The sequence below is a fragment of the Narcine bancroftii genome, chromosome 6 (assembly GCF_036971445.1).
Source record: "Narcine bancroftii isolate sNarBan1 chromosome 6, sNarBan1.hap1, whole genome shotgun sequence".
Taxonomy (NCBI): domain Eukaryota; kingdom Metazoa; phylum Chordata; class Chondrichthyes; order Torpediniformes; family Narcinidae; genus Narcine; species Narcine bancroftii.
The window spans coordinates 71772157-71785417 of NC_091474.1; the positions used below are offsets into that span (position 1 = coordinate 71772157).

Sequence of the window (13261 nt, forward strand, 5' to 3'; positions counted from 1 at the left end):
TATGTGATATTTCTGTTCAACCTGAAGTCTTATTAAAAGTTTCTATTGCAGTTTGAACTGCTTCACCATAGGTGATATCAGTAAAAACAATGCTGGAAAAAGTTAGGAGATCATACACTTCTTCATATAGTAAAGAACAAGATCACTTTTTGATCTGCTGAGTTTCTCCAGCATTGGGTTTTTATTTCAATCATGATGTCTGCAGACTTTTGTGTTTTACCAGGTGATATCAGTTTTTTTATTCCACTTTTTAAACTATGGGAAGGAAATTCTAGAACTCAGTTCAATCAGATTCCCTAAAGACTGCAAAACACTGCTGAATCCATTCCTAGCTCAGGGAAAGATTAGCAGGCCAGTGGTCTAGGAGTCAGTTCACCAGTGTTGGCTAGTAGTTCCAATTTCTGTAATATTCCCACCCCTGTAACCCCAGTGTTAACTTGTACTGCGTTCACCTCAACAAACCCAGCGCTGACTTCATCAAATCAGGAATCCCTGTCCAAACCTGCCTCTGACCAAGGTGTCATTCATCCTGGTCTCCTTCCTACCTCTGCCATGCCTGTTCATCTATACTGCATTAAACCAAAGTTGTTGTCATTTCACATGTGGGGATTGGAAAATGTTACCAAGGAGAAGAGTTAACCATTCTTTCTGAACTGAAATTTTTTTTTTGGAAGCATAAACTGTACAGCATTATTTAAAAGAGAGCGAGAAATAATCATTTTATTTGCTTGTCCCAAACACAGGAAAGGTTTGGCACAGAATCCAATACAATTGACTTTGTCCCAGAGAAATGGCCTTGAGATACTGCGGAACACTGGATGCAGGACAGGTTGTATTGCTGGAGGATGAATAATATGACAATTCTACACTGTCAGCCTCTAAGTGGTGAGTACTCTATTTTAGTTTTAAATCAATGATCAAAATGGCCTTTCAAAAAGCTTAATATTTCATGCAGTATAAACATAATCATCTTTGTGGATGGTTTTGAATGTAAAATTCATAACATAGAAACATAAACATAGAAAAATAGGTGCAGGGGTAGGCCATTTGGCCCTTCAAACCTACACCACCATTCAATATAATCATGGATGATCAGTACCCAGTTCCTGCCTTCTCCCCATATCCCTTGATCCCCCCCTTTGCCATAAGGGCCAAATCTAACCTACTCTTAAATATTGACAAGGAATTGGCCTCAACTACTTCCACAGATCCACCACTCTCTGAGAGAAGAAATTTTTCCTCATCTCAGTCCTAAAAACCGTCCCCCTTATCCTTAAACTGTAACCCCTGGTTCTGGTTTTTCCCAGCATTGGAAACAACCCTCCTGCATCTCGTCGGTCTAAACCACACATGTAAAACTCTGGCCCGCGGGCCAAATTTGGCCCGCGATGTAATTATATTTGGCGCGCAAGATCATTTCAAAAATGTATTAGAGGTGGCCCGCTGGCCGCCACGCCAGTATAGCGCATGCACAGCTAATACTATAAATCCCAGAATGCATTGGCGTCAGCCCGCTAATCGCCCCCACCTCCTCTGTTTACGTTGCAGGGTCTCACCGTGGACTCTGGTTTTGGGGCCTGGCCGGTGTCAGGGGAAGCCAAGGCCGCTTCCCAGTACCCGGAACCGGAGGCCTCGGGCCTGACCTCGCCAGGACCATTGCCCACTCCCCCTCCCTGCCACAGGCCGACTCGCGACTCACGGTGACGGGGCCGCTGATCCGCCGAGATGCCGCCCTGCAGCGAGAGCCGATGCCCCCGCACTGTCGTTGTCCAACCCGATCGCCCGCAAACCCCGCCCTCCCGCGCACAGGCCTGAGTAAGTATTATGAACTTTAATCTCAGGATAAAACGATCTTCCAATAGTTTCATGTCACAGTGATAAATATATTCCTGGTTAAAAATGGACCTGCACCTGGATACAAGCTCATTAGGCATAAAACTTGAAAAGTGTGTAAATCAAAGGATATCTGTTCCAATGGAAAAAGGGCATGGCAAATAACCCTGCTAGAGTTCATGCCCACAATCAGTCACCCATTTAATTGTTTCAGGAATCATGTTATTCTCCCACATTCTCAATAGCCCTCAGATTTTACTATTCGACAGCACACTAGCAACATTTGACAAATCCTCTATAGAGAAATATTATTTATTGAATATTTTATTTCTCATTTGTTAATGCTTCTGGAAAGAGTTTATCCAAAACTATTATTAAACATTTATTTTAATAAGAAAAAGTTTAACATTACATATGTTGAAAGAAGAGAAAACATGCAGATGTTGTTGAAAATTTTCAATAAATATTTAGTTCGGCCCTCGACTTAGTCCAAGTTTTTAATTTTGGCCCTCCGTGAATTTGAGTTTGACACCCCTGGTCTAAACCCTTAAGAATTTTATATGTTTCTATAAGATTCCCCCGTCAATCTTCTAAATTCCAGAGAATACAAGCCTAGTCTATCTAATCTTTCTTCATATGCAAGTCCTTCCATCCCTGGTATCAGTCGAGAGAATCTTCTCTGCACCCCCTCCATGTCAAGGATGTCCTTCCTCAGATAAGGAGACCAAAACTGCACACAGTACTCCAGGTCTAGTCTCACCGAGGCCCTGTACAGCTGCAGCAGGATCTCCCTACTCCTGGACTCAAATCCTCTTGCTATTTTTTATTTTTTAATATTTTTTAAATTTTTCACACTGTGAACCATATCAACCAAAATACATACAAACATTTCCCTCTTAAATATACAGTGGCATTTCCCCCCCCCCCCCACCACCACCTTCCCTCCCCACCCCCCTCCAAAACCAGTAAATATTCAATATATACAACACAATAAAACCATTGAACAATGTCATCACACAATGAAAAATAAACAAGAAAAATGTGTCATCTACTTTTACACACTGGGTCAAGTCATTTTGTCTTCTTATCATTTTAGGGGGTGGAGGTCCAAGGCAAGCCCTCTCTATGTTCTATAAATGGTTCCCAAATTTGTTCAAATAGTGTGACTTTATTTTTTAAATTATGTGTTATTTTTTCCAATGGAATACATTTATTCATTTCTTTGTACTCAGGCTTTCTTCCGATTTCCAAGTTGACATTATACATTTTTTTGCTACAGCTAAGGGGCTATCATAATAAATCTTTTTTGCACTTCATCCAGTTTGAGGCCCAATTCCTTAGTACTTATATTACTTAAAAGATCTCTGGATTTTTTGGTATGTTGCTTTTAGTGATTTTATTTAATACCCGACTTAGATCTTCCCAAAATTTTTCACTTTCTCACATGCCCAAATTGCATGTACTGTTGTTCCCATTTCCTTCTTACAGTGAAAACATCTGATAATGTTGGATCCCTCTTTTTTTTAAAACTTTTGAGGTGTGATAATTCATTTATAATGTTTCTGATTATCACGTGTAACCAATTATACTGTATCATGCGTAACCTTGTGTTTATTATATTCTTCATTGTTCCAGAACATAATTTTTCCCATGTTTCATTTTTTATCTGTTTAAATCCTTTTCCCACTTTTGTTTAGGTTTCCAGCTTATTTCATCATTTTCCTTATCTTGCTGCTTGATGTACATGTTCATTATAAATCTTCTAATTATCATTGTGTCTGTAATCACATATTCAAAGCTGCCTCCTTCTGGTAATCTCAGTCTGTTTCCCAATTTATTCTTTAAGTAGGCTTTCAGTTGATGGTATGCAAACATTGTACCATGAGTTATTCCATATGTGTACTTCATTTGTTCAAATGTTAATAAATTATTTCCCATAAAACAATTTTCTATTCTTTTAATTCCTTTTCTCTCCCATTCTCTAAAGGAAAGGTTATCTATTGTAAAAGGGAGTAGCTGATTTTGCGTCAATAATAATTTTGGTAGTTGGTAATTTGATTTTTTTCCTTTCTAAGTGAATCTTCTTCCATATATTGAGTAAAGGTGAACTTTTATATTGTACCAGCTTTTCATCCCACTTATAAAGTATATGTTCCGTTACCTTCTCCCCTATTTTATCAAGCTCTATCTAGTCCAATCTGATTTTTCCCTTGTCTGATAAAAATCTGATAAATACCTTAATTGTGCTGCTCTATAATAATTTTTAAAGTTTGGCAGTTGTAAGCCTCCTTGTTTATACCATTCTGTTAATTTATCTAATGCTATCCTCGGTTTCCCCCCTTTCCATAAAAATTTCCTTATTATTCTCTTTAGTTCATTAAAGAATTTCTCTGTTAAGGGAATTGGTAATGATTGAAATAAGTATTGTATCCGTAGGAAGACATTCATTTTAATGCAATTTACCCTCCCTATCAACGTTAGCAGTAATTCTTTAAAATGTTCTAAGTCTTCCTGTAATTTCTTTATTAGTGGCTGATAATTTAATTGTACAAGTGGTTTAAATTATTATCTATCCTAATCCTTAGGTATCGGATTGTGTGTGTTTGCCATTTAAATGGTGATTCTTTTTAAAAATTCTGTATAATCCACATTACTCATTGATATCGCTTCACTTTTATTTGCGTTGATCTTGTACCCTGATATTTCTCCATATTCCTTCAATTTCTTATGTAGTTCTTTTATTGATATTTCTGGTTCTGTTAAGTATACTATGATGTCATCTGCAAATAAACTGATTTTATATTTCTCCTTTATTTTTATCCCTTTTATTTTGTATTCTGTTTTTATCAGTTCTGCCAATGGTTCTATTGCAAAAGCGAACAGTGAGGGAGATAATGGACATCCCTGCTTAGTTTTTTTTTATTTTTTATTTTTCACACTATAAACCACATTGATCAAGATACATACATTTTTCTTTTCAAATATATAGTGTCATTTTCTCCCTCCTCCCATCCCACCCTCCCTACCTCCCCTCCCATTCATTTAAAGTTCAGAATCTAAGATACATTAAACCCATCAAAGAATGTTGTCACTCAATAAAAATAAACAAGAAATTCCACTAAGTCAATTCTTTTCATTTCCTTCTCCTTCTGTCATTTTAGGTGGTAGATGTCCCCGGTACGTTTTCTCTATTGTGTTTCATGTATGGCTCCCATATTTGTTCAAATATTGTAATATTATTTCTTAAATTATATGTTATTTTTTCTAGTGGAATACATTTATTCATTTCTATATACCATTGTTGTATTCTCAAGTTATCTTCTAATTTCCAGGCTGACATAATACATTTTTTTGCTACAGCTAGGGCTATCCTAACAAATCTTTTTTGTGCATCATCCAAATCAAGTCCAAATTCTTTGTTTTTTATGTTACTTAGGAGGAAAATCTCTGGGTTTTTTGGTATATTGCTTTTTGTGATCTTCCCAAAATTTTTTCACTTTCTCACATGTCCAAATTGCATGAATTGTTGTTCCCATTTCCTTTTCACAGCGAAAACATCTGTCAGATACTGTTGGGTCCCATTTATTTAACTTTTGAGGTGTAATGTATAGCCTGTTTATCCAGTTATATTGTATCATACGTAACCTCGTGTTTATTGTATTTCTCATAGTTCCAGAGCATAACTTCTCCCATGCTTCCTACTTTATCTTTATGTTTAAATCTTGTTCCCATTTTTGTTTAGTTTTACCATTTGTTTCCTCATTCTCCTGTTCTTGCAGTTTAATATACATATTTGTTATAAATTTTTTGATTATCATTGTGTCTGTAATCACATATTCAAAATTACTTCCCTCTGGTAACCTTAGACTGCTTCCCAATTTGTCCTTCAAGTAGGATTTCAGTTGGTAGTATGCCAACACTGTATCTTGAGTTATATTATATTTATCCTTCATTTGTTCAAAGGATAGTAATTTATTTCCTGAAAAGCAATTTTCTATTCTTTTGATCCCTTTTTTCTCCCATTCTCTAAAGGAAAGGTTATCTATTGTAAAAGGGATTAGCTGATTTTGTGTCAGTATTAGTTTTGGTAATTGGTAATTTGTTTTATTCCTTTCTACATGAATCTTCTTCCAAATATTGAGCAGATGATGTAATACTGGAGAATTCCTACGTTGTACCAATTTTTCATCCCATTTATATATATGTTCAGGTATCTTCTCCCCTATTTTATCTAGTTCTAATCTAGTCCAATCTGGCTTTTCCCTTGTTTGATAAAAATCTGATAGGTATCTTAATTGTGCGGCTCTATAATAATTTTTAAAGTTTGGCAGTTGTAAGCCTCCTTATTTATACCATTCTGTTAATTTATCTAGTGCTATCCTCGGTTTCCCCCCTTTCCATAAAAATTTCCTTATTATTTTTTTTAACTCCTTGAAGAATTTCTCCGTCAAGTGTATTGGCAATGCCTGAAATAGGTATTGTATCCTTGGGGAAAATGTTCATTTTAATACAGTTTATCCTTCCTATTAGTGTTAGTGGTAAGTCTTTCCAATGCTCTAAGTCGTCCTGTAATTTTTTCATTAGTGGATAACAATTGAGTTTATATAGATGGCCGAGGTTTTTATTTATTTGTATACCTTGGTATCGTATTGCTTGCATTTGCCATCTGAATGGTGATTCATTCTTAAATTTTGAGAAATCCTCATTATTCATTGGCATTGCTTCACTTCTCCATATTCCTTCAATTTCTTATGTAATTCTTTTATTGATATTTCTGGTTCTGTTAAGTATACTATAACGTCATCTGCAAATAAACTGATTTTATATTCCTTATCTTTTATTTTTATCCCTTTTATTTTATTTTCTGTTCGTATCAATTCTGCTAGTGGTTCTATAGCTAACGCGAACAATAAGGTTGATAGTGGGCATCCCTGCCTTGTTGATCTGCTTAAATTAAATTGCTTTGATATATATCCATTTACTGTCACTTTCGCTAATGGCCCTATATATAATGCTTTAATACAATTAATATATTTCTCTGGTAAACTGAATTTTTATAATACTTTGAATAAATAATTCCATTCTACTCTGTCAAAGGCCTTCTCTGCGTCTAAAGCAACTGCTACTGTTGGAGCTTTATTTCCTTCTACTGCATGAATTAAGTTAATAAATTTACAAATATTGTCTTTTGTTCGTCTTTTTTTTAATAAATCCAGTTTGGTCTAGACTTACTATTTTTGGTACATAGTCGGCTAATCTGTTTGCTAATAGTTTAGCTATTATCATATAATCTGTGTTAAGTAAAGGTATTGGTCTATATGACGCTGGTATTACTGTAATTATTGCTGTTTTGCATGAATCTGGTAAGCTTTGTGTTTTATCAATCTAGTTGATTACTTCCAGGAGGGGAGAAATTAATAAATCTTTAAATGTTTTATAGAATTCTATTGGGAATCCATCCTCTCCTGGTGTTTATTATTTGGTAGTTTTTTTATTATCTCTTGTATTTCTACTATTTCAAATGGTTCTGATAATTTATTTTGTTCCTCTATTTGTAATTTTGGTAGTTCAATTTTAGTTAAAAATTCATCTATTTTGCCTTCTTTCCCTTCATTTTCAATTTGGTATAATTGTTCATAGAATTCTCTAAAGTTTTCATTAATCTCCGTTGGATTATATGTGATTTGTTTGTCTTTTTTCCTTGATGCCAATACCATTTTCTTAGCTTGTTCTGTCTTAAGCAGCCATGCTAGAATTTTGTGTGTTTTTTTCCCCTAGTTCATAATATTTCTGTTTTGTCTTCATTATGTTCTTCTCCACCTCATATGTTTGTAGTGTTTCATGTTTTATTTTTTTATCTGCCAATTCTCTTCTTTTAGTTGTATCTTCCTTCATTGCTAATTCTTTTTCTATATTTACTATTTCCCTTTCCAACTGCTCTGTTTCCTGATTGTAGTCCTTCTTCATCTTGGTTACATAATTTATTATTTGCCCTCTGATGAACGCTTTCATTGCGTCCCATAGTATAAACTTATCTTTCACTGATTCCATATTTATTTCAAAGTACATTTTAATTTGTCTTTCAATGAATTCTCTAAACTCCTGCCTTTTAAGTAGCATGGAATTTAATCTCCATCTATACATTCTTGGAGGGATGTCCTCTAACTCTATTGTCAATATCAGGGGTGAGTGGTCCGATAATATTCTAGCTTTATATTCTGTTTTTCTTACTCTGTCTTGCATACGAGCTGATAACAGGAATAGGTCTATTCTTGAGTATGTTTTATGGCTACCCGAATAATATGAATATTCCTTTTCCTTTGGGTGTTGTTTCCTCCATATATCTAAAAGTTGCATTTCTTGCATCGATTTAATTATAAATTTGGTTACTTTGTTCTTTCTGTTAATTTTTTTCCCAGTTTTATCCATGTTTGAATCCAAATTCAGGTTGAAATCCCCTCCTATTAGTATGTTCCCTTGCATGTCTGCTATCTTCAAAAAATATCTTGCATAAATTTTTGATCTTCGTTAGGTGAATATACATTGAGTAAATTCCAAAACTCCGAATACATCTGACATTTTATCATTAAATATCTCCCTGCTGGATCTATTATTTCCTCTTCTATTTTAATTGGTACATTTTTACTGATTAATATCGCTACTCCTCTAGCTTTTGAATTATATGACGCTGCTGTTACATGTCCTACCAAATCTCTCTTGAATTTCTTGTGCTCCATTTCAGTTAAGTGTGTTTCTTGTACGAACGCTATATCAATTTTTTCTTTTTTCAGTAAATTTAGCAGTTTCTTCCTTTTGGTTTGGTTATGTATTCCGTTAATATTTAAAGTCATATAGTTCAACGTAGCCATTTCATACTTTGTTTATCTTTCCTTTCCGTTTCCTCATCATCACCTTTCCTTCTTATCCATTTTTGCTTTCTTGTTTTGAACACTTTATAAGACAACATTTCTAAAACATGAAACATTTCCCTTATTCTCCTATCTAAAATTTCTTTAACCCCACTATCCCCTCCCCTTTCTGAGTTGCTCTTTATCCCTTGTCGGGCAACCACATCTCCCCTCTCCATTTGGATTTGCGAATTCACTCGCAAGCATCAACTGATTTCGCAGTGACCGTAACTTCTCTCCACCCAGCCCCCCCAAGAAAAAATTTTAATTTTCATATATAACAAAGGTCACTCTCTTAATTCCCTCCTTACTTCCTCTCTTCCCTTTCTTTCCCTTATTAATTCTTATCTATACTCTATATATTTTCCTTTAAATACAGATACACTCATGTACACACATATATACATACACACCTATATATATATATATATATATATTATATACACATACACACATATTTTATATTTATATCCATATACACACATACATATAGTTCGTGGTCATTTTTACTCTCATTACATGTCTTCGTCTCTCTGCCTGTTTTGTAGTTCTGCAAATTTTCATGCTTCCTCCGGATCCGAGAATAGTCTGTTTTGCTGCCCCGGAATAACTATTTTAAGTACCGCTGGGTACTTTAGCATAAATTTATATCCTTTTTTCCATAGGATCGCTTTTGCTGTATTAAACTCCTTTCTCTTCTTCAGGAGTTCAAAACTTATGTCTGGATAGAAAAAATTTTTTTGACCTTTGTATTCCAGTGGCTTTTGGTCTCTTATTTTCTTCATTGCTTTCTCCAATATATTTTCTCTTGTATATCTTAAGAATTTTACTAAAATGGATCTTGTTTTTTTGTTGTGGCTGTGGTTTCGAGGCTAGTGTTCTATGTGCCCTCTCTATTTCCATTTCTTCCTGTAATTCTGGTCTTCCTAGGACCCTGGGGATCCAATCTTTTATAAATTCTCTCATATTCTTGCCTTCTTCATCTTCCTTAAGGCCCACTATCTTTATATTATTTCTTCTATTATAATTTTCTATTATATCCATCTTCTGAGCTAACAACTCTTGTGTCTAACTTTTTTTATTAGATTCTTCTAATTTCTTTTTTAAGTCCTCTACTTCCATTTCTACAGCTGTTTCTCGTTCTTCCACCTTGTCCACTCTTTTTCCTATATCTGTCATGACCATCTCTAATCTATTCATTTTTTCTTCTGCACTTTTAATTCTTCTTTTTATTTCACTAAATTCTTGTAATTGCCATTCTTTTACTGATTCCATATATTCTTTAAAAAAAAAATATATCCATTGTCTTGCCTTCCCCTTCTTCCATTTCTGTATGTTCTTCTTCCTCTGGGTTGGTCATCTGTTGTTTCCTTGTTTTCTTTTTACTCTTCTTTCTTGTTCTCGTTGTTTTCTATGTTCTCTTCCTGTTGTTGTGTTGCAGCTGTCAGTCTCAGCTGTGGAGATCAACTCCTCAGCTGGTCCCCCCTCCCATCAGTGTGTTTTTATCCATGCACATCGTGCATGCGCGGTTGCGCACTTTTTCTTGGGTCCGCGAGCCATTTTTGTAGTCCCGAGCTCGGGACTTCAACTGACGTTAGAGACTGGGCTTCTCTCTCCGCGGCGGGCCTCCTCGGACAGATAAGGCCTTCACCTTCTTCTTCCGACGTTCTTTCTTCTTCCCGTTGCTTTCGACTTTTCTTTCTTCACTGCCATTTTCTTCCCACCTTTACTTTCACTTTGTTTTAATTTTTATGTTTGTGCCTTTGTGTTTTGTGTGTGTTTTTTTTAAACTTTTCCGGAGAGGGCTGGAGTTCCCCAACCGGCCACTACTCCATCACGTGACTCCCCCGACATCCCTTCTTAGTTGACCTACTAATTTAAATTGGTTCGATACATATTCATTTACTGTTACCTTCGTCAATGGTCCATTATATAATGCTTTAATCCAATTAATATATTTTTCTGGTAGATTGAACCTCTAATACTTTGAATAAATAGTTCCATTCTACCCTGGCAAAGACTTTTTCTGCATCTAAAGCAACAGCCACTATTGGCTTATTTCCTTGAACTGCGTGAATTAGACTAATAAATTTACAGACATCATCCGCTGTTTGTCTTTTCTTAATAAATCAAGTTTGATCTTGCTTTACTATTTTTGGTACACAGTTGGCCAATCTGTTTGCTAATAATTTTGCTATCATCTTATAATCTGAATTAAGTAAAAATACTGTTCTATATGATGCTGGTGTTAGTGGATCCTTCCCAGTCTTTGGTACTACTGTAATTATTGTTGTCTTAGAAGAAACACAAAACTTGCCAGATTCATGTATCTGGTTCATTACTTCCAGGAGAGGAGGAATTAATAACTCTTTAAATGTTTTATAGAATTCTATTGGAAATCCATCCTCTCCTGGCATTTTATTGTTTGGCAGCTTTTTTAATATATCCTGTACTTCCTCTATTTCAAAATGGTTTTATCAGTTTGTTTTGTTCCTCTTCTTGCAATTTCAGCAGTTCAATTTTAGCTAAAAACTCTTCTATTTTATTATCTTTCCCCTCGTATTCAGTTTGGTATAAATGTTCATAAAATTCCTTAAAGTTCTCATTAATCTATATTGGGTTGTATGTAATTTGTTTGTCCTTTTTCCTTGATGCCAATACAGTTCTTTTAGCTTGTTCTGTTTTAAGTTGCCAGGCTAATATTTTATGTATTTTTTTTCCCTCCCAGTTCGTAATACTTTTGCTTTATTTTCATTATGTTCTTCTCCACCGTGTACATTTGTAATGTTTCATTTTTTTTGTCTGCCAATTCTCTCCTTTTCATTACATCATCCCTTTTTACTAGTTTCTTTTCTGTACTTACCATCTCCCTTTCCAACTGCTCCATTTCCCGATTGTAATCCTTTTTCATCTTAGTCACACAACTTATTATGTGCACTCTAATGAAGTCTTTCATTGTGTCCCATAATATAAATTTGTCTTTCACTGATCCTGTGTTTAATTCAAAATGTTTTAATTTGGCCCAAGTATATCTGACACTATCATTAAATACCTCCCTGCTGGATCTATTATTTCCTCCTCCATTTTGATTGGTACATTTTTATTAATTAATATAGCTACACCTCTAGCTTTTGAATTATATGATGCTGTTGCTACGTGTCCTACCCAGTCTCTCTCTAATTTGTTATGTTCTACTTCAGTTAGATGCCTTTCCTGCACAAATACTATATCTATTTTTTTTCCAGTAAATTTAATAGCCTCTTCCTTTTAATTTGGGTATGTATTCCATTAATGTTTATAGTCATATAGTTCAATGTGGCCATCTTGTATCCTGTTTACACCTCATTTCTGCTTCTTCTCCACCACCATCTCCCTTTTCATATCAGTTTTCCCTTTTTAAACTCAATGTATGACAACACATTTAAAACATAATACTCTCACATCCAATATTACCTTAACCCCAAATTCCCCCCCCCCCTTCTGAGTTGCCCCTTATCCCTTGCTGGACAACCTCAACTCCCCTTTCCATTTGGATTGCAATCCTGCTTGCAAGCATCAACTTATTTCGTAGTGACAGTTATTATCTTCCTCCCCCCCAAGAAAACTTTTTACACATATAACAAAGTTCTCCTTTTTTCCCCCCTTACTTCCCTCCCTTCTCTTCTGTTAATTAAGTACAACATTTTTAAAAAAACATTTATATATACACTTTATTGCCATTCTTCATTCTTATTACATCTCTTCATCTCTCCTGCAAGCATTCTGCAAATTCTTGTGTTCCTCTGGATCCAAGAACAGTTTGTTTTGCTCACCAGAGATAAATATTTTAAGCATGGCTGGATGTCTTAACATCAATTTATAACCTTTCCCCCCCCCCCCCCCCATAGGATAAATTTTGCTGTACTAAACTCCTTCCTCTTTAAGAGTTCAAAACTTGTGTGGGTAAAAAAAAATTTTGACCCTTGTATTCCAATGGTTTATTGTCTTCCCTAATTTTATTCCTTGCCCATTCCAGTATATTTTCTCTTGTCATACATCTCAAAAATTTTACTGAAATGGATCTTTGGTTTTTGATGTATCTGCAGTTTCAGAGCTAGTGTTCTGTGTGCCCTTTCTATTTCAATTTCTTCCTGCATTTCTGTCTTTCCCAGAACCTTTGGGATCTATTCTTTTTATAAATTCCTTCATATTTGTGCCGCCTTCATCTTCCTTTAGGCCCACTATTTTTATGTAGTTTTGCCTACTATAATTTTCCAACATATTAATTTTCTGTGCTAACAACTCATGTGTCTCTAATTTTTTTTTTATGTAATCACTTTCTTCCAATTTTCCTCTCAAGTCATTTGCTTCCATTTCTACAGCCGTTTCTCGTTGTTCCACATTTTCCCTATTTTTGTCATAACCCGTTCTAGTCTTTGCATTTTATCTTCTGTTCTTTTCATTTTTCTTTTAATTGCACTAAATTCTAATGACAACCATTCTTTTAATGCTCTCATTTGTTCTTCAAAAAAGCTTCATCT

At 35.0% G+C, this 13261-nt stretch overlaps 1 long non-coding RNA gene across 5 annotated transcripts in view; it reads left to right on the forward strand.

The window, feature by feature from the left end:
• The window catches only part of LOC138736198 (uncharacterized), a 218824-nt gene that overhangs the window by 31045 nt on the left and 174518 nt on the right, over positions 1 to 13261 (forward strand). For all 5 annotated transcript variants that reach the window (XR_011340147.1, XR_011340145.1, XR_011340146.1 and 2 more), the window contains exon 2: positions 744 to 885. This is a non-coding gene — a long non-coding RNA (uncharacterized lncRNA). The remainder of the gene's footprint in view (positions 1 to 743; positions 886 to 13261) is intronic.